Genomic DNA, 22,394 nt, shown 5'->3' with positions numbered 1-22,394 from the left:
AAGACCAAATTTCTTCCAACAAGGTGAACCTCACACAAAGAAACATCTCTGAGGGTGAGATTATCTGTATTTAGTTTGATTAGGCATAGATTTGCGCATTTTATTTTATTTTGCTTGGTGACTTACTTTGTTCTGTCTGTTACTACCTTGAACCACTTAAATCCTACTGTCTGTATTTAATAAAATCGCTTTTTATTTAGTAATTTACTCAGAGTATGTATTAATACCTGGGGGAGCAAACAACTGTGCATATCTCTCTATCAGTGTTATAGAGGGCGAACAATTTATGAGTTTGCCCTGCATAAACTTTAAACTTTATGCAGGGTAAAACGGATTTATCTGGGTTTAGACCCCATTGGGAGTTGGGCATCTGAGTGCTAAAGACAAGCACGCTACTGCGAGCTGTTTTCAGGTAAACTTGCAGCTTTGGGACAAGTGATTCAGACCCTGGGTCTGTGTCTGGAGCCAGACGGGAGTGTCTGGCTCAGCAAGACAGGGTGCTGGAGTCCTGAGCTGGCAGGGAAAACAGAAGCAGGGGTAGTCTTTGCACATCGGGTGGCAGCTCCCAAGGGGGTTTCTGTGATCCAACCCGTCCAAAGAGGACCGCGTTGTATGCTTTACTCCTTGCCCTTTATAGGGACCTGTGCAGAGCCCCACCATCCCTGAACTCTCCAGGCATCTGGGATTCTCCCTAGCACAGGGACTCTGACTGTGACAGTGCAGAAAGAGAGGGAGGCTCTCTGTACACTTCCCCTGCCCACGCAAGCCCTGCCCAGAGTGGCACATGTGGGCCATGCTGTTTGTTAGCAACTGAATACAAAATAATATCTGAGAAATTCTCAACAAAGGAACTCCTCTCACACAGGATGCAGGGCTAGAGGGAATGGGGGAAAGGACACCCATGTACCCATCCAGCCAGGTGTGGGGGATTCTCCATCACTGACAATTTTTAAATCAAATTGGATGTTTTTCTAAAAGATCTGCTCTAGGAATTATTTGGGGGGAGTTCTGTGCTACACGGGAGGTCAAACTAGATTATCACAATGATCCCTTAGAATCCATGAATCTAAAAGGGAGCTTCCAATTTAAAAAAAAAAAAAGTGTGGAAGCCCAGAGATCTAGCAAGAGTTCTGCTTCAGGCATAACATGGAGAGCTGGCAGGGAATCAGAGCCTTTGCCCAGGAAGCAAAGTTCAAAGCAGGCTTTGCGTTCCAGTGCGCTGATGCCCCTTCGCAGGAGAAGGGGATTCTTCAAACTTTCCAAGGTCCTAGCCTCTCAAAAACACTTTCATGCTATTATGCAAATGGATTCAGTGCTGTTTCCATAAAAACTGGTCATCAACGACAATTAGCATTCATTAGTATGCAATAAAGTGCTCATGTGAATATTGCCAAAAGGCAACAACCATCTCATTTGCTCTCCCTCCTCTAATTAGAGCTTGTGGAAATCACACTACTCCCTTTCACAGAAGCCCAGGAAAGCAAGGAGCATCAATCAAGCTTCAGAAAGCTGCCAGGCGAACAGGAGATGATGGCTTCTTTAAGGCCCCAATGAGAAGTCCAACATGGCAGTCCCCAGCAGCAGAACTCTATGTGACAGTGGTGCCGGAACAGGGGTGGGGCGGGGACCATAGTCCATCCACTTTTCCCCACGGCGGCCCCAGCCCCATCCCCCTGGCCAGGCCAGCAGCTGGTGTGGGCCATGCAAACCCTCCACCTGCCTGCAATGCAGGGGGGCTGAGAGCAGCCCCTGGGCCGTGCCCCTGCCCAGCCCAGGGCAGGTAGAGGTGGAAGGTCTGCGACTCCGTGCCAGCTCCTCACAGCTGCCTGCGGGGCTCTTCCCGACCCAGCTCTGGCTGGGAGGGGAGCCTCAGAGCCACAGTCTGGCCATGGGAAGAGCAGCGCGGGCAGCTGTGGGAAGTCTGGGTCCCTCCACCTGCCCTGAGTGGGGGGCCCAGGGCCGGGGGCTGCTCTTGCCGGACCCCCTGCACCGCAGGCAGGTGAAGGGTCCATGTCACAGCTCTCCACAGCTGCCCGTGTGGCTCTTATCATGACCGGGTGATGGCTCCAAGGCTCCTCCCAGAACCAGAGCCAGGTTGGGGAGAGCTGTGTGGGCAGCTGTGGGGAGCGCTGTGTGGGCAGCTGTGGGGAGCCTGGGTCCCTCCACCTGCCTTGGGCGGGGGCCTGAGGGGCAGGGACACAGGGAGGGGGTTTGCTTTTGGCCTCACCCCGGGTGCAGGCTCCCCGGCCCCACTCCGACTTCTGGCTTAGCCAGGGGCGGGGTCTCCAGGGGGAAAGAGGAGGACAGGGCCTCGGGGATAGGGGCACCTGCCTCCCTCCCCCCCCCCCGTTTGGGAAGGCTCCGATGCCTTTGCTATGCAATGGCCAGTGTTGCAGTGCAAATCACATCACTCCGCAGTAATAATTAGGGCTGGTGCATTGACGCTTGCAGTTCATTGCTGCACTCGGCTCCAATCAGGAAGCTCAGGCGACCATCTTATCAGCTCTCATACACAAAACAGGGCTGGCAGGTCAATGAGAAGCCCCAGAGCGTTGCAGGAAGTGGTGGTTGTGACGTAACAGGTGGCGCCCTTCCTTCAAGTCGGTGTTGAACTAATGCTGCAATGTGTCAGATTAACAATGGTAGGTTAGGTTTATGTGCAGGTATCTGTGTTTTCTGAGGGGAACTATGATGGGATCCCACAAGGGATTAACAGAGCCCTATGGAGGCTGTGCAGGAGACAGACAATTAGAGAGGGGCTGGGAGAAGCAGCCAATCAGAGCTGGCTGGCCCATATAAGAAGGGCTGCAGAGCAGCTTCAGTCACTCCCTGGAGTTTGAGGAGGGAGAACTGGCTGCCTTGCAGGAGCTGCACGGTCACAGAGCAGTGCTGGGCAGGATCAGGGGAGTGAGAGTGAGCTCCCAGCTGACTACTGGCAGACTGAGGCCCTGAGACAAGGGCAAAGAAGGTGCTGGAGCTGCCAGGAAGTGGCCCAGGGAAGTAGACTAAGGGGTTGGAGGGGATTCAGCATGTGGCTGCCATCTACAGGGTCTCTGGGTCAGGACCTGGAGTAGTGGGCAGACGTGGGTCCCCCCTGCCCCCACTCACCACTGGGGAAGTGGCTGGACAGTGGACTGCTGCGCCTACAGAAGTGGGGAGCACAGAGCACAGCATTGCCAGAGGGCTGTGTCATGAAGAAGACGCTGTGGTCCTGGGACATCCAGCAGGGGGTGCCGCAGAGGTGAGTCAGACCCCATCACACTGACACAAAACTGAAGCACGTTGATTGTTTGTGAGTTGTCTTCCCCCCTCCTTTTCTGGGCTTCTGTCACTTTGACATATTTACATGAATATAGCTGAAAGGGTTTTGATACTAGAAACCCATAGCCTCCAATTTCAGGCCAGGTCTACACTACAGACCTATATCGGTATAACTATGTTGCTCAGGGGTATGAAAAATCCACACCCCTGAGCGATGTAGTTATACCAACCTAACCCCCCCCATGTAGACAGAGCTATGTCAACAGGAAGGCTTCTCCCATCGACATAATCCACCTCCCCGAGAGGCAGTAGCTAACTGTGCTGACAAGAGAAGCTTTCCCATTGGTGTAGTAGCATCTTCGCTTAAGCGCTTCAGCTTCTAAGAAGTTCTCAGAAAGTGACGAGAAGGGCATAACCAAAAAGCTTGACCATTAGGCTTGTTAGGAAACAATAAGCTAGAGGAGAAGGGAAACGAGTGAAGTCATGACTGGTTGGGGAGAGGGGTGTAGCTTGTGGCTGGATTCAACAAGCATTGGATTTTGTGAGAGGAGTCACAAATTGTTAGGAGGGCTCAGCCAACTAGCATCTAGACAGTTCAGGAAGATGGTCAGGGCATCTGATAATGTAAGTTTTATACTAAAAGTGGTTAGCTCACTTTTCTTTCTTTGTTTTTCCTCAGTCTTCAGAGTGTTGAATTCACTAGACTGCTGTTTCTCATACTAACTGTAGTACATGTGAAAGCTGCTGATCAATATAGCAAATGAATTATTAGCATTTAGTTATTACCAAACATCAGTGTCGGAATTTATCTAATTCAGCGTGCCTTAAATTGATGGGAAACAAGTGACTAACTGGCCTGAAATAATGAACACCAAATTCTTCTAATGTAAAAGTTCATAAATGTAAAATAGAAAAGATTCATACTTGTCTCATGAAATCTGCCAGAAATATCTCTTCGGATTCTTCAAGATCAAAGGCGTCATTGAACGAAACTTTGTCTACCAAAGTAGAAGAACAAAACTATGATGAATATGAAGATTCAGCAAAGACGACCTTTTCAGAGCCCTCATTCTCCTCAAAGAACAGCTGCAATGATCATTTAAATCCCTGTTCCAGGCTCTCTTAAAGCTCTCAACTTCATTAAAGAGCAGTCTCCTTTTGCCTTTAAAACCACCCAAAATCCAGGACCAATCTGTAATTATATTGTGGAACCACATAAAGAGGCAAAAATAAAAAAAAACTATTTGAAAAAGTTATGAAACTGATACAAAATACAAGAGTCCAGACAAGACAAAAAAGCCTGAATTCTGGCTGGTTCCGTGCTCTTTTCTTTTTTTTAGCATTTAAAATAGAAGATCCAGATTTGATTTGTGTTTGTGAAGAAGGCTGTGTCACAGTTCAATGAGTCAAAACGTGGAAAACTGAGGATGTAAAATCTCAGAAGCGTGAACAGCTGAATTCAGAATTGTGTCAATTTTTAAAAGACCTGCATTCCTGTCCAGCTAGGTCAGCATCAAACAAGTTTTAAATTTAAAGACTGATTTAGTTAAAGCTTTGTAATTGGATGCTAAAAAAGCAAGTAAATTGGAAAGAGTGTAGTAATGTCTAAGGAAACAGTACAGAACAATGGAAGGTGGCAGTAACTATGCCTACAAAGGAATCACAAGAGTATGGGTTTTACATTTTATTTAATAAAACCTTCAGGCCAGGGTTCAGGTTTTTCACTGGGTTTTTGATCTGGTGAAAATCACAACAAACTCAGAGGGATCCTTTCTCTTTTGATTCCCATGATCCACAGCAGTATTGCCAATCACTCACAAGTCATGAGTCAAGGCCCGCAACAACCATGAGACTGACTTAAAAGTCATGAGATGTGTTTTTAAATAATACATTATAGGGGTTTTTTTAAGTTTGCCTTCTGGTATTTAAACCTTCAAGGTTAATGTTTTCAAGCTTTTCTCCACAACCACTTTCTGAGCTTTCGTTTTTAAAAAAAATGTAAGCTCAGAATCTCCATGATTCCAGGAGCGGAGACTGTAAGGGGGAAAAAAAATCACTAGATATCCTAAGAGTTGGCAACACTGGAGAGGTCTCATTCCCTGCAAACACTTCACTCTGACTTTATAAGAAATGCAGTGAGGGGACGTCACTGAGTTACCCTCTGGTGGGGAAATATTTCCACATAAATAGTCTTATCCATTTTGCTGCTAATACCCAAGTTTATTAAAACAATTATTTTTTTTTTAAATCAAATTTCTTGCCACTGATGCTGCTTGTTTGTTCTTTGCATTTTATTTACCTTGGGAGAGTGAAAGCAGGCTGGTCAATTTCATTCTATTTTTCGCCAATTTCACTTCCTGACTTTCAGAGTGAAGGAAGCCCAGCTGTGTTTGGCTTCACTCACTGCAGCAAAAGGTATTAATGTAAAAAAGTGATCATAGTTTCATTAGCATTAAAATATAAAACTATCACTATTATTAAGTTCTAGGATGTATAAAACCTAGATAGATATAGATAGTCCAGGCCCTTTAACTCCATGATCTACTGTTTATATTCAGCAACAAAGGATATTTATATGCACCAAAAAAAGCACTCAGATTTTCTGAGCCATGAGGATAATTCTACAAGGCGTTAAGCACCCAAATCCCCCACTACAGAGTTAAGAGCTCTTTGCACCTTGCAGGATATTTGCCTAATCCTATTGGCAGTACAGTGATAGGCACATCAGAAATACACAGAGACAGATGGATAGATTCCCAAAGAAAGAAAAACGGGGAAACAAAATTTACAGTAAAAGGAGATTTGGCACAAAGACTCACTGAAGCTGCTAATGACATGACAAGAATTTATTGGATGGAGAGAACAAGAGTCCTTGGCTCTGTAACTGACTCTAAACAATTCCATACCATCTAAACAACCCCTCCCCATAGTGAACCCTCCTGTGCTGATTGCTGAATGCCATGTGTAAGTCCGCAGCATGGACTAAATGAAGAAAACAAACTGTAAACAGCTCTGCCTTCCAAAAGCAACAGGGAAACAATGCAGCCCCCATGTTTGGATTCTCTTTTCCCATCATGCTGAGATAATCCACAGCTCCAGGCGACAAGCTTGGCAGCGCTCACAGCACTTTCCCTAAGTATCAGGCAGGCTCTGCACATGCAGAAAGTGAAACAGCAAGAGATTTTACCTAGAGCGGCTCCACTGAAAGGGTTGTTTAGCACAGAGGTTCTCAACCTGTTTCTTTCTGAGGCCCCACCCCCATCCCAGCATGCTATAAAAACTCCATCGTCCTCCTATATCACAACAACTGTTTTTCTCCATATAAAATCTACAGCTGGCATTAAGGGGTAGGAAGCAGGGTAGTTGCCTGGGGGCCCATGCCACAAGGGGCGCCATGAAGCTAAGTTGCTCATGCTTCAGCTTCAGCCCCAGGTGCTGGAGCTCAGGGTCCCAGGCTGCAGTCCTGCATGGGGGGGCTTCAGCTTTCTGCCCTGGTCCTTAGTGAGTCTAACACCAGCCATGCTTGGCAGACCCCCTGAAACCAGCTTGCAGCAACCCAGGGGGCCCCAGCCCCCGGTTGAGAACCACTGGTTTAACATCCCCTGGTGTCCCAGTCCAGGGGCCTCTTTTAGTGCAACATTCAGACCAGGGGCTTGGGATCACTGTTGTTGTAGAGGCTGGACCCTAAATGGCTGAGGGCAGGGAGAACTGCAGATTATTCAACTGCAAACAACCTGGACAGTTAAGAAGCAGGCCTGACCAACAACTTTGTTTGAAAGGCTGCAGGCCATGACACCAGATCTCAGTGACCTCAGGGAGGGCAGTAGCCACCTCCACCGAGATGTCACTGTTTTCAGCTGAATCACCTGTGCAGTGAGGAAGGGAATAGTGATCACTGCCCCCAAACCCAGGTTAATACCACTTGGGCAATGTTGGGGCTTATTGGCTTTTTTCAGGCCTCAATCAATAAAGAGAGATACCAAGAGCAAACTAACCTACTAAGATTACTACACCCCCCAGATCTAATGTGATTATTCAAATTTTGTCACTGTGTGCAAGATGCTCCTCCCCATGACTGGTGCCCTCCCATACTGGGGGCACCTGCTGAAAGGGAGGACATGTGACTTCCCCCAGGTGACTTCTCCCCACCCCGCTCCCAGTGCAGGGGCCCTGCGCTCTCCCTGTCCCCTCCCCACCATACTGGGGGGGCTCTATCCTCCCACTGCGCCAGCTCCCCTGGATGTTCGGCTGCTCTCCCTAGCAGCCAGGCCCCGAAGCCACTCCAGGATGCTGCCTGGTGCAGCACAGCAGTTACCTGGGAGAGTGCCGGGCTGCCTCCCACCTGGGCTTGGCTTCCGGGACAGCAGCTGAGCGAGTCGGAGCCCCCCGCCCCTCTGGCATGCTCTGTGCGCAGCAATAGCTGGCTGCGAGAGAGCCTGGCTGGGGAGGGGGCAGCGACTACTTCTGGGGACAGGAGCCAACTCTGAGCACGCCAGAGGAGGGGGGGGGGGGGCTCCAGCTCACTCGGCCGCTGTCCCCAGAAGCTAAGCCTGGACGGGGGACAGCCTGCTGCTGCCGCAGCCAGGCAATCTCCCAGTCAGCCGCTGCGCTGCACCGGACAGCGTCCCAGGCAGCGTGGCTGGAAGAAACTCTGGCCCCGTCTAGTCTCTTCTCTTCCAGCTCTGGTCCCGCCCCTTCCTCTCCCTTCATGCCCCTCCCACGAATCACCTCTTGTCATGATCCATCACACCACTGCAGGGTATGTTGCTGAAAGACAATGTTGTGATTAAAGATTACATTGTGCCAATGCTATGGCATTGTGCTGGGAAACTTAAAAAAAAAAAAAAAAAATGGAGATATCCCATCTCCTAGAACTGGAAGGGACCTTGAAAGGTCATCGAGTCCAGCCCCCTGCCTTCCTTAGCAGGACCAAGTACTGATTTTGCCCCAGATCCCCAAGTGGCCCCCTCAAGGATTGAACTCACAACCCTGGGTTTAGCAGGCCAATGCTCAAACCACTGAGCTATCCCTCGCCCCACATGACGAATTCATCTGACTGCCAAACACTGACTTCAGCGCACAGAACAGAGGACAAAAGTACATGCATGCACACACACATGCACACCCTATCCCCATCAATCTGAGGGCATAAGGGTGCACACGCATCAGTACATTACCATTAGCATGGATGCATAGGAACTCTGGGAGAAGGAAACAACCCTCTTACATTTTAATGAAATAATGAAATGAAATTAGACCTTTTATTACTTTTAAAAGGAAATCTGTAGCCTCTGTTTAGTCACAAACAGCAACCGGGCAAACCACAACACTCTACAATCCACGAATGTGTCTCGCATCTGACCTCTTGGTACCAGCTCACTTCAGTCCCTGTGCCTGTAAGTCCTTATCTTCTTTGCTGAGAATGCCTACTAGGGGACCAGATGTGATGGTGGTTTTGTGGACACTTATCCACTGGGAACTGGACTGACGCTCCCTTCCCCCAGACTCATTTCATAGAGATCACCAAACACCCCTGAAATGATCATCACTTTTCAACCCTGCTAGCCCAGCCTGGATTACAAGTAGTCCCCTAAAGTGAAGGATGAGCTATTCTATCACCAGCCCCATGAGCCTGCCAATCTTTTGAAATATCTAACTATAGTTTCTACATCCTGACACCTGCCCCCACTGCCCAATAGAGGAGCCACTCCATGCTGCTTTGTGCTTCCTTACTCCAATATAAGATAAGCATCACTGAAGACAATGAATATTTCAGCAGATTCAGACCCTGAACCAGACATCTCTCTTCTCCATTTTCATGAATATTTAAACTTCTCCATAGTGCAAACCCCTGAATGCTCTACTCATGAGAGTCAAAGCTACTGAGGGCAGCCACCTGTGCTCTATTGTCTTGCAGGACAAAGACATGTCATGATGTTGTATCATGACAGTCTGACATTTGCACTTGTTCACTGTAGCTCTAAATCAACATGCTGTGGACTATTATCCTCATACTGGGATGCAATATCAGGGGCATACTGGCATATACTCATCATGCCTCAATAATCTAGGTTTGATATCTCTGGACAACCATTTTTCCACTATAACCTTCCAAGACATTTGAGGTTCCCTGTGATGTCCTTTCCCACTGTTCTGAGATTTCATCTTGCTTGGCTGTTGAATGGTTGCTCGTCTCTGTGCCATTCGGCACAGCTCTCAATTACTGCTGCTTCATTCTTTGTCCAATGCACAGCTATATGGTGATGGGCCATGCAAAGACGAGTCAGAGTGTCATACATTCATAAAGTTTAAGGCCAGAAGGAATCATCTAGTCTGACCTCCTGTATATCACAGGCTGCCAACGCCACCCAGCACCCAGTGTTTAAAGTGCAGGTCTACTCTGAAAAGTGATTCTAAAATGGCACTGTGGGGCTCTGGTTTATGGTCTCTCAGTGATATCCATACCAAATGTGCTCAGTCTGCAAGTCAAATGAGGGGCTTCTAAATATCAGCCCTGCCAACTGACCCTGGGATCTGAGGGTCATGCTGGGCTCTTTCCTTGTCACCTCCATCTGCAGCAGTAAAGATTCTGCAGGATAAATTATGCCTCCTCTGTGACACCTATTGCCATTGCCTTCAATGAGTTTGTACAGGTGTCACCAGAGCATGGTGAATAATTATGCAATGATGCACAAGGAATGATAGCCTATAGCTCCTCTCCTCTTAGCTATGCTGTTTCTGTAGGGCTCACAGGAGTAAAAGGCAGTAAAACCTGATTATTTATTTGATTTATAAAACAGTAGGCGTCTAGCTCACACTGCAGGTGCAGGGGGACAATTAATTAAAAATACAATGTAATTAATCATTAAAGTCAGCAGCTATACACCCAAGAGGAAGAGCTATGGAGAAAGAAGGGGTTGTTTTTAGATAAGTCACTTTTCAGAGCAGAACAGTGCTCTAAGGATGCTCTAACCAGGCTTAAAGGTAGAGCTACTGTTTTCATGAGATCCCTCACAATAGCACCCTAGCATTCCAGACATACTGAGGTCTCCTTAATAACTCCAGGAGCCGAGCAAAGCAGCACTGCTACAAAAATCGGATGGCACAAATTTCAGGATGGTGCAGCTGTGGAATTTAGTTAATAGTTGTGTTGCTGATGAAGAGGCAGAATGGGGCCCAGCTTGTTCCTCCATAGTTATGTTGGCCTAATAGGAGTAAACATTTTTTTGTGGCAGTAAAGTCAGATACACAGATCTGAGAGCCAGAAGGGGTGATAATGCTCATCTAATCTGACCTCCAGCATAACACAAGCCATAGAACTTCCCCCAGTGATTCCCGCATCAAATCCGTATCTTCTTGTTGTACTAGAACATAAACACCCGGACTCAAGTCCAGATCCTCAAAGGCATTTAAGCTCCTAAGAACCTCTGAAGTTCTGGGGCTAACTGTATAGTGTTGGGGTATGTATGAAAGATACATACAAAATGCAGTTATGCTGTATGTATAAGGCGATGGAGGAGATACACAAAGGCTGCATAAGAAATGCCAGCTGTAATACAATACTTACGGCTTCTAACAGACAGCTCCGAGTTACCTGGGATCTAATTTCTTACAGGCAACATATACAGTGGCAGGCAACAGCTCAGACCTTTCTAGTCTGCAAACTACCTGCAATGGAAAATTCAGACTTAGGCAAAGGCACCAAGAAAAAAATTAAACTGCATTCTCTGAAATATGCAAAGGGCCAAGTGGTCCGAGGTGCTAAACTCCCTTAACTCCCAGAGAAGACACGTGGAATTGAAGATGCTCAGCCTCTCTCAGGCTTGGGTGCCAAGTGTTCCCCAGTTTTCCCATTGCTTAGAAGTAGAACAATTATGATGGTTCAACACTGAAAGGTACATCAGCTTCCCTCTCTCTCTTCCCCCATGCTGACTGATTGTACGGCAACTGTAACAGTAGGGATGCTCACATCTCATCCCCTCTCACCACCCGAGCCCAAAAATAAAATACACAATCCAACAAACTTCCTGAGGACATATGGCCTTCTGTGAAACAAGTAGTTGAACAGATCCATAATTTGGCATCTTGCTACCAGATGTTCTTGCAAGAAATCCCTGCAGTTACCTAGCAACAGTAGGATCCCACTACAAACAGGATCTTTCCAGAGGATTGCTTTTAATTTTTAAAAATTGTTCAGTGAGGCACTCAGCTGTGTCACCACAAAATGCCAAACAACAAAGCAAAAATGCTTTTAGTGCACTGCCTTTTAGAGAGCTGAGGTGTTTCCAGGATGTTGTCAACACGACTATAAAATAATTGTATTTACATACAATAGCTTTTTCAGAAAAATTATCTGCAGCAAGAAATTTGCAAATTGTGGTTACACCTTCCTGGCACTTTTTGAAGTGCCAATCAGGCCAAAATGCAGGGTTAGTAATTTACATAGGAGATATTTCTATTATCATGCAAACTTTTACCTACAGTATTTGCAACCCAAACATTACTGCCCTGTGCTAATGCAGGACAGTCAAGAAAGCACTGCTAATTCCTCTGTGAAAACGTATGGATCACTGTCATAGTAATACAAAGAATTAGACCAAAAGTATAACTGGGTTAAAAAAATAAGAGGACAGGTCCAACAATGGCTATTATCCAAGATGTTCAGGGATGCAACCCCATGCTCTGGGTGTCCCTAAATCTCTGATTGCCAGAAACTGAGTCTGGACAACATGGCATGGATCATCACTCCATAATTGCCCTATTCTGTTCATTTCCTCTGAAGCATCTGGCACTAGCCACTGTCAGAAAACATGATACTGGGCTAGACAGACCATTGGTCTGGTCCAGTACAGCCATTCTTATGTTCTTAGAACGGATAAGTGGAACTAACTATTCTAGCTTGATTGTCCAATCTGAATGAAACACAAAAGTAAACAGAGCATTAATGTAGAAAAGCAAGTCAGATTTTAACTGTCCTTCCATTTTAATAAACTACTACCTGAAGTTAATTCCCTGTGCTGTTAGTAACACTGGGAGGACATTTAGGTCCCAATCCTGTGCCTGCACAGAGCTAGATGCAGGATCACAGCCTTATTTTTACAACTTTTTTTAAACCTTTAACCCAGATAAACTAGTGAGCTGAACTTTCCATTAACTCTGCGAAAATTATCAACCCTCCTTCATCCCTACCTGAGCAGCCAGTGCATTTTTTGATTAAAATACATCCCCCAACCCACATTAAAAAGAACAGTTTCTGTGCTTCTTGTTTAAAATTGTGTTTGCCCAACTAGAGGAAGCCTGTACAATTCTTTATCCTCCACCCACAGCAAGGTGCAGGGAGATTCCAAATAGCCCATCACCACCCCTGTCTGAAGAAAGAAAACCAAGATGTAGATAGGGTGACCAGATGGACAGTCCCGATTTTAGGGGACTTGTCCCGCGTCCGGATGTCTGGTCTCCCTATATGAGGGGGATCGCGGCAAGCCGGCCCCGCCGGCGCCACTCACCTTTCCTCCTTGGGCCCACGGGGCCAGCTGCCCGGCCGGCAGGAGCCTGCAGAGCGCAGCCCTGCCCCGGGCACACAGAGAGGCAGCGAGGAGGTCTCACTCCACCGCCTGCTGCAGCGGGGCGGGGCTTATAGACCCCGGCAGTGAGCACTGGGCAGAGAGCGCCCCCTCCTCCCCCCTCGACCCGACCCTACCCTAGGAAGGAGCCAGAGGGACTGGGAGGGACCTGCCTGCTGGATGCTTCCTGGGAGTTGCTCCAGGTAAGCACTGCTGGGCTCACCTGGCCCCCTGGCAGGTCCCTCTGGGGGGGGCTCCCCTCAGACCCACTGCCCTCAGCCCCTACCCTGACCCTGTTCCCTCTGCCTACCCCACAGTCCCCCCTGTGTCCCCCACCCTCAATCCACTGCCCTCAGCCCCCCTGACCTTGTTCCCTCTGCCTCCCCCACAGTCCCTCCCCTCCCCCCTGCGATCATCTCACCCTGCATGGATGTGGAAATCTGTCCCAGATTCCAGGCTGTCGTTAGCCCTTGGGGCAAAAGATCAGCAGAGGTTTCCAAAGGGAAGTTTGCAGCCTTTGCTCAGACCCAAACATTTTCACTTGAAAAAAAAAAAAAAAAAAAAAAACCAAACCCATCCTGACACCCATCTGCTCTGTCCAGATTTGCTGTTATCCCTGTTGAGGCCAAAGTGGTTTGAAAAATTAAAAATCCTTGACACCATTGTGTTGCTTCCCCCTGTGTTGCTCGTTAATCTGATGGACCTGCTGATAATGAATAAAGATGAATGCCCTGGGAGCAATGTGTCAGGCAGACAGTTTGTCAAGTAGGAAAGTGAATGCTGAAGCCCTCACAAAATGCAGAGGCTTTTCTTAACCTGAGAACTGAAAAAGAGCCAGATACCCTGCATGGGTTTGAAAGTGACAAGAGCCTCCCTAGCGACTGACCAGAGCAGTGCCAGGTTTGAAGTGGCGAGGAGGGTCTGTGTCATGAAGTCTGCATTTCCACTGAGGACTCTTCCATTGCCAGGGTAGCGGTGGTGCAGGTCTGCCGCCCGGCACAGCAATGCGGAGAGGTGCCAGTGTAGACCCGACCCACTGCCCTCAGCCCCCTCAGTCCCTGTCCCCGTTCCAACAGCCTCCCCCGCAGTCCCCCTGCTCCCTCCAACCCACTGCCCTCAGCCTTGCCCTACCCCAAATCTCTTCTTCAGCCTCCCCCATCATCCCACCCCCATCGCTCCCCCTGCTGCCTCACCCCCTCAACTTCCTCCCATTCCAGTCCTGTTCCCCTCTGTCTCATCTCCTCCAGACCTTGTCCTCTCCCCAATCCCCTGACCTTCCCCAGCCCAGCCCCATTGTCTCCCCCGCCTCGCCCCACTCTACACAGCTCTCTCTACCCTGTCCCATTCATGCTCCCCTCAGCCCCTATCCTACTCCCCCCATCCCAGTCCTGTCCCATCCCCCTCAGCCCCCCGACTCCCCCAGTCCCAGTCCTGTCCCCCTCAGTTCCTCCACTCTTATTCCCCGGGTCCATCCCCACACACCCACCAACTCCCTCAACCTCCGTCCCCCCAATCCCACTGCCTGGACCCACCCCCATCCCACTCAGGACATGCAGGAAAAAGAAGCAATGGGCTTAAATTGTAGCAAGGGAGATTTAGGTTAGACATTAGGAAAAACTTTCTAACTATAAAGGTAGTTAAGCACTGGACAAATTACCTAGAGAGATTATGGAATAACAGTCATTGGAGTTTTTTAAGAGGTTAGACAAACACCTGTCAGGCTGTCAAGGATGGTTTAGTTGTTATTACTCAGTCCTGCCTCAGTGCAGGGGTTTGACTAGATGACCTGTTGATGTCCCTTCCAGTCCTACATTTCTGTGATTCACACTGAATTGCCTTGTGCCACTGTCTAGTAGTAGTGGCACACAGTTCTCTGACATGCAGGTTTATAAAATTGTAGTTAATATACAGTTTAGAGCATAGCAATTTTAAAGCTCTGTATGTTCAGACCAACTGAGCTAAAATTGTGATCTACAGTATTCAAAACTATTAAGATGTGGGCTGAAATAAAATCAGCAGGAATTGCTCAACAATATCAATGGAATCAGCATTGCGCTGCTATATATTGTAAAACATTACAGTGAAATCTGCAAGTATTGCATAGCACACCGCCTTGCCCAAGTGGTAATTAAGCATAACATCTTCCTGTTTCAGCATCCTTAACTTGTATCCCATAGCTCCTAGAAGTTGTTGTTTTTTTCAAACACTGAATGCTGCTAAGTTATGAGTTTTAACAGTTTTTTTTTTCTTTTAAACCACAGCACTGAATGTTATTCTAAAATTGTTTTCCAAATATTCTTAAACTCCCAGTTTATCCCCTGCTGATGTTCATTGTGAAAAGTATTGCAGGTCTAATAATAATATTTAGCACTTTTGTAATTCACTTTTCAACATGTTTTTTGTGCCCTCCTCTGGTGGATTTTTAGAGGATAAAAATACTATAGCTACCAGCTAAGGGAGTTATATCTTGAACACAAGTAGTAGAAGCTCATGCTTTTAAGTCTGGATGGCTCGGGTTCATCTTTGGTGACTAGCTATGATGGAGGTTGCTACACTTATAATCCCTTCAATCAGAGGTTCTGAATATGCTTTGTTGTAGGCAGAGCTAGCCTATAGTTAAGCAACCAAAAATTTAGACTGGGAAGTGTTGAAATGTTGGGAAGCCTTATAATTTTGCCAGTCTGGAACGAACATCCCATCTGAGGGATGGGGGCAGGGAGAGAGGAGAGTGAGACAGGACCAGGGAACTGGGACAAGGAATCCAGAGTGGTAGTGGGGGCAGTTGAAATCAGATGAGGAGCTGGGGCGGGTTAGACAGCAATAGGATAGACATAGACTGCAGGGGACGGGGAAGAAGGGTCTTTGACTACTAGAGACCACTCTGTTCAGGAGCCTGGAATAGACCCAGGATTCCTGAGTTTCACAGTTCCTCTTCTGTCAGCAGATATCTGTGAAACCCAGTGGCAAAAAAAGTGTCTCATACTCCTATAGAGCTGATCTATCACATATAGGATGACAACCTACTGCCTCTGCCATCACTTACTCCATTAGCTCAAGTGGCAGAAGTCTGTGCAGTGGATCTAAAGGTTCATCGGCAGGGTTGGAGGCATACGAGTTTCACGATGATTCCACATGCCAGAATTTCTGGGGCAGTTCAGTTTTGATTTTTACAAAAAAACCTGGGGAAATGCATACAGAAATAAGGTGACCAGATGCCTAAATAGGGGAATCTCAAGCAGGAGTAGAGAGGTTATTTTATCTCTGTATTTGGCACTGATGCAATCACTGCTGGAATACTGTGTCCAGTTCTGGGGTGCACAATTTAAGAAGGATATTGATAAATTGGAAAGTGTTCAGAGAAGAGTCACAAGACTGATTAAAGGATTATAAAACATGCCTTATAGTGATCGACTAAAGGACCTCAATCTATTTAGCTTAACAAAAAGAAGGTTAAGAAGTTACTTGGTTATAGACTGTAAGTATCTACATGGGGAACAAATAGTTAATAATGGGCACTTCAGTCTAGCAGAGAAAGGTAGAGCATGAGCCAACGGTTGGAAGTTGCAGCTAGACAAATTCAGACTGGATATAAGGCATACCTTTTCAATGGTGAGAGTAATTAATGATTAACAATATACTAAGGGTCATGGTGTTTTTCTAAAAGCTTTTTCTAAAAGCTATCCTCTAGGAATTATTTTGGGAAAGTTCTATGTCTGTGCTAGAGCGACCTCTATTGAGCCACACACACTTTCTATACGACTTTTCCATCCACATTTATTTAGCTTATTTAGCTGGGAAACTCTAACAGAACCATAGTACAACCGACTACAGCTGCAGATATGCTGCAGCCAATATAGCATAATCAGCACTACTTCTAAGAGTGTAGTGAAAGCTACCAGACTAACCCTTTTAGCCAGAGGTGAAAGTAAGCCGTTCCGGTCGGGTCCAGCATACCGGCAAGAGCCAGTACGCCGTGCTGGACCGCACCGACTTCCGCAGCGGGGATTTAAAGGGCTCTCGGCCAGGCGCCAAACTGCGGGCGGGATTTAAAGGGCTTGGAGCTCCCGCGGCTGCGAGCCCAGAGCCCTTTGAATCCCGCCCGCAACTCCAGCGGCTAGGCTGAGGCTGGGATTTAAAGGGCTCGGGGCTCTCCAGCGGCGGGAGCTCCAGGCCCTTTAAATCCATGCCCAAGCCCGGCTGCCGGGTTGGGGCTCCCAGCCACAGCCAGTGCCCCAGGGCCTTTAAATCTTGAGAGGCTCCGCCTCTTCCAGATGAGGCCATGCCCCCCAGGACTCCGGCAGTATCAGTAAGTCCTAATTTTCACCCCTGCTTTTAGCATCATATTATTCTCTCTAGTCTCAGAGAGTGTATTCCAGTGGATAAAAGACAGGGCTAGGAGTAGAAATGTAGGTGCTATTGCTAATCCTGCCACTGATCAACTTGGGTAAATCTTCATGCCTCAATTTCCTCTCTTGTCTATTTAGATCGGGGTAGGCAACCGATGGCATGCGTGGCGAAGGTGGCACGTGAGCTGATTTTCAGTGGCACTCACACTGCCCAGATCCTGGCCACCGGTATGGGGAGCTCTGCATTTTAATTTAATTTTAAATGAAGCTTCTTAAACATTTTAAAAACCTTATTTACTTTACATACAACAATAGTTTAGTTCTGTATTATAGACTTATAGAAAGAGACCTTCTGAAAACGTTAAAATGTATTACTGGCACGCAAAACCTTAAATTAGAGTGACTAAATGAAGACTTGGCACACCACTTCTGAAAGGTTGCTGACCCCTGATTTAGATTGTAAAATCGTTAGAGCAGGGACTATGTTTACACAGTGCCTAACACATACTGTAAAATAATAATAATTGATTTATATTTGCTTTTTTTAAACATATATTTGTATTGAAATTGGAGATGGATCAGAGCCCCACAGTTAGGGGGTTCTTGGCTCTCTGGTTTTGTTTTGGTTACGGAAACAAAGGAAAGCAGCTGAGTAGTTTGAATCTGAATTAGGAACCAAATTTGCCCAGAATTCAGGGATTGGATCCTGTTTTGTATCTAAATTAAATATTATTGAGACTTATACATCACACATCCCGACAAAGGACATTTTCAGCATTACTGAAGGCAGCAGTTTGTAGTGTGGCCCACATCTTACTACAGTGATTGTCTGATAGGCACCTCCTCTCCCATTCACAACCTCAAAGCATCCCTGTGGCAACTACTTCCATAAGAAAGCATAAGGGATAGTATCCAGTCTTGATCTGAGACATCAAAAGATGGAGAATTCACCACTTCCCATGGTAGTTTGTTCCAATGGTTGATCATCCTCACTGTTAAACATTTGCGCCTTATTTCTAACTTGAATTTGTGTGGCTTTAGCTTCCAGCTATTTGTTCTTGTTAAGCTTTTCTCTGGTAGGTTAAAGAGCCCGTCAGTATCCAATATTTTCTCTACTTATGCAGTGTGATCAAGTCACCTCTCAGTCTCCTTTTTAATAAACTAAACAGATTGCCTCTCTCTATAAGGCATTTTTTTCAGTCCTTGAATCATTTTTGTGGCTCTTCTTGGCACCCTCTCCAATTTTTCAAGATTTTTTTTAAATGTGGATGGCAGAATTGGACACAGTATTCCAGTATTAGTCTCACCAATAACATATATAGAGGTAAAATCCAGTCTGTACTTCTATTCACTTCTCCCCTCTTTATACATCCAAGGACTGCATTAACATTGGGAGCTAATGGTCAGTTGTTTGTCCTAAATCCTTTTCAGAGTCTCAGCTTTCCAGGATACAGTCCCCCATTCTGTCTGTGTGACCTACATTCCTTGTTCCAAAATGTACAGCCTTGCATTTGGCTGTATTAAAACTAATTTTGTTTGACTGGGCCCAGTTTATCCAGCAATCCAGATAGGTAAATTATGAGAATAAAGCAATCTGCTATTTTTGTGTAATTTGCAAATTTTATCAGCAGAGATTTTATATTTACTTCCAGATCAGATCCTTAACCAAAACAGAGCCAGATCACTCGCATATACAGTTAAAAAGGTCATAAAGGAATTTTCAAACTAAGGGCTGGGGAAAAAATGACAGGTAAAGAGGAACACACAGTTTGGACAGAGACATCCTTTAGAGGAGAATTTATTAAAGGGGATTCTCTATATCCCAGTAAAGAGAAGTGGACAGAAGTTGATTAAGTACAGGTAGGAACTCAGAAGAAACAGCCAAACACAAAAAAGACCCATTCAATTGCATCACATGAAGGCAGACAACTAAATATTGACAAATTTTAAGTGCTTGTATACAAATGCAACCAGTCTAAATACTACGATGGGTGAACTTGAGTTCCTGGTATTAAATGAAGATAATGATAGAATAGGCATCACAGAAACTGTGCAGCAGAATGGGTAGGAAAGCCAGGGAATCATAGAATATCAGGGTTGGAAGGAACTTCAGAAGGTCATCTAGTCCAACCCCCTGCTCAAAGCAAGACCAATCCGCAACTAAATCATCCCAGCCAGGGCTTTGTCAAGCCTGACCTTAAAAACCTCTAAGGAAGGAGATTCCACCACCTCCCTAGGTAACCCATTCCAGTGCTTCACCACCCTCCTAGTGAAAAAGTTTTTCCTAATATCCAACCCCATTTCAACTTGAGACCATTACTCCTTGTTCTGTCATCTGCCACCACTGAGAACAGTCTAGATCCATCCTCTTTGGAACCCCCTTTCAGGTAGTTGAAAGGAGCTATCAAATCCCCCCTCATTCTTCTCTTCTGTAAACTAAACAATCCCAGTTCCCTCAGCCTCTCCTCATAAGTCATGAGGTTGAAGTGTTCTCTGATTGGTTTTTGAACGTTATATATGTCCCCTAACACTCCTACTCTACTTGCGCTACACTGATGACATCTTCATCATCTGGACCCATGGAAAAGAAGCCTGTAATGGGGCTTGGCCGAGGTTCGTCCCTCAACGGGGCTGTGGGGTATCCCACCGCCTCGCTCTAGTTCGCTGTCAGTCCTGGCCCTGCGGTAGTGTGGGACAGCAAACACACTGTTAGGGGCTCAGGCCCTTTAGGCCGGGTCTGAGCCAATAGTTCTATACCAACGCCCAGGCTGTAGGTCGGGGGGGCAGCAACCAAACAGTCAGGAACTCAGGCCCTTAAGCAGGGGCTGAGTCAATAAGCAAGAAGAGGTCCTAGCCTCTCCAGGCCAGGGAAAGGGGGAGTCTGCCACCCAAGGAGTGGGTGGCAGGGGGGACGCAGGCCCTCCCACTCCACTGCGTCCCAGCCCAAGGCCCTAGCAGTGGCGGAAACTCGCTGTTATCAGTGGGGATCGTGGCCGCAACACACCGACATAGGCTCTGGCAGTGCTGCAGCCAGACTGGGATCGGCTGCCCCCAGGCTACTTCCACACTCCCCCTCGTAGGGTACCTGGGTCGTGCTAGTGTCCTCGGCGGTCTCTAACAGCATCAGTTCCTCTGGGTAGGTAGCGAAGGGTAGGCTCGGTTGCGCCTCGGGGTAGTTGGCAAGGGGCAGGCTCGGCTCCTCCTCGGGGTAGTTGGACAGGGGCAGGCTTGGCCAGTCCTCGGGGTAACGAGCGAGGGGTAGGCTCGGCTGGCCCGGTGCGACCTCAGGCCGGCCGCGGCTTGCTGCCGTCTCCCAGGTGGGAGCTCGGTCACAGATGTCTGGTCTCTCCGGTGGCTGGTTCTCAACTGAGCTCTGCAGGCGGGCTTTTATACTTCCGGGTCTGCGCCGTGACCTCTGAGGGGCGGGCGCAGGACCCAGTGGCTCCGCCCACGTTGGTGTTAGGGGAGGTTCGTCCCTCAGCGGAGCTGTGGGGTATCCCACCACCTCGCTACAAAGCCCTTGAGGAATTCCACCATGATTTCAACAATTTCCATCCCACCATCAACCTCAGCCTGGACCAGTCCGCACAAGAGATCCACTTCCTGGACACTATAGTGCTAATAAGCAATGGTCACGTAAACACCACCCTATACTGGAAACCTACTGACCACTATACTTATTTATATGCCTCCAGCTTTCATCTAGACCACATCACACAATTCATTGTCTACAGCCAAGCTCTAAGATACAATCGCATTTGCTCCAATCCCTCAGACAGAGACAAACACCTACAAGATCTCTATCAAGCATTCTTAAAACTACAATACCCACCTGCTGAAGTGAAGAAACAGATTGACAGAGCCAGAAGAATACCCAGAAGTCACCTACTCCAGGACAGACCCAACAAAGAAAGTAACAGAACGCCACTAGCCGTCACCTTCAGCTCCCAACTAAAACCTCTCCAGCGCATCATCAAGGATCTACAACCTATCCTGAAAGATGATCCCTCACTCTCACAGATTTTTGGGAGACAGGCCAGTCCTCACTTAAAGACAGCCCCCCAACCTGAAGCAAATACTCACCAGCAACCACACAACAAAAACACTAACCCAGGAATCTATCCTTGCAACAAAGCCCGTTGCCAACTCTGTCCACATATCTATTCAAGGGACACCATCATAGGACCTAATCACATCAGCCACACCATCAGAGGCTCATTCACCTGCAAATCTACCAATGTGATATATGCCATCATGTGCCAGCAGTGCCCCTCTGCCATGTACATTGGCCAAACTGGACAGTCTCAACACAAAAGAATAAATGGACACAAATCAGACGTCAAGAATTATAACGTTCAAAAATGCGCCCTGAGCTTCCTTGTGCTCCTATGTAAGGATGTGATGGGGGGGCGGCCAAAGCCCCTCACTTGATTCTCCTTACTACCTGTGGCAGCAAGACAGAACCCAGTAAGTGTCCGACCCACTTCTCTCTTGAGACACACTAAACCAATTATTTTTCAAACTATTTGGTGAAGAAATCTTATCTTCACACTTTTGTCTGAAGGACAGTCCTTTAAAAGAAGGTGTGTGCGGGGAGAGGAATTGATTGCAATCCCCTTGTACACCTCCTTTACAATGGGGTGAGGTGTTTTGTGCCAACTGCCACTCTTCATGGCAGATTCCAAACCCTGCAACAGGCTGATCTCCATCAAGGACAGACACAGCTGATGTCTTTTCTGCCTAGGACAGGGCCATATCCCAGACAGGTGCTCTGTGTACAAGTCCTTCTCTTCCAGGATCCTAGAGCAGTCCATAGGGGTCACTTTGGACCCAAAGGTGACAGTTATGATCAGAGCAAGACTAGATAAACCATTACTGGCCAGTGCTCCCTTGAGTGCACATTCGACCACAGGGTTGGGCATGGGAAACAAGGCAAAGAGGATGCCAACAGAGTTGACACCAAGCACCTAAACATGAGTGAAGTCCTTGGCGTACAAGACCTCTGCACCAACAGCCTCGGCACTGAGTGCCTTGGTAGCGACAGTCTTGGCACCAATTACCTCAGCACCGATAGCCTCAGTGCCAATTACTCCAATTTCTATAGTGGCTACCTTGACACCAGCACTTCGGGCACCTAGGCCTGTTCAAAATGGGTCTCTCGTAATTGGACCAAGCTTAAGCATAGTTCTGAACCAAAGGGAAGTTCCAGAAGGAGGACAAAATA

General features: G+C 47.2%; 1 protein-coding gene across 2 annotated transcripts in view; it reads right to left on the bottom strand.

Annotated features, from left to right (window-relative positions):
* GPR156 (G protein-coupled receptor 156) overlaps positions 1–12,859 on the bottom strand; it is a 48,833-nt gene extending 35,974 nt beyond the window's left edge. The window contains exon 1 of one of the 2 annotated variants that reach the window (XM_034788570.1): positions 12,768–12,859. The gene's annotated coding sequence lies outside the window, so the exon portion shown is untranslated. The remainder of the gene's footprint in view (positions 1–12,767) is intronic. The other variant, XM_034788578.1, reaches the window with a different exon arrangement.
* Positions 12,860–22,394: the final 9,535 nt, after the last annotated feature.

The sequence above is a fragment of the Trachemys scripta genome, chromosome 1 (genome assembly GCF_013100865.1).
Source record: "Trachemys scripta elegans isolate TJP31775 chromosome 1, CAS_Tse_1.0, whole genome shotgun sequence".
Lineage (NCBI taxonomy): Eukaryota > Metazoa > Chordata > Testudines > Emydidae > Trachemys > Trachemys scripta.
The sequence above is the reverse complement of the archived record's forward strand: the minus strand, read 5'-3'. Positions and strand labels throughout refer to the sequence as shown.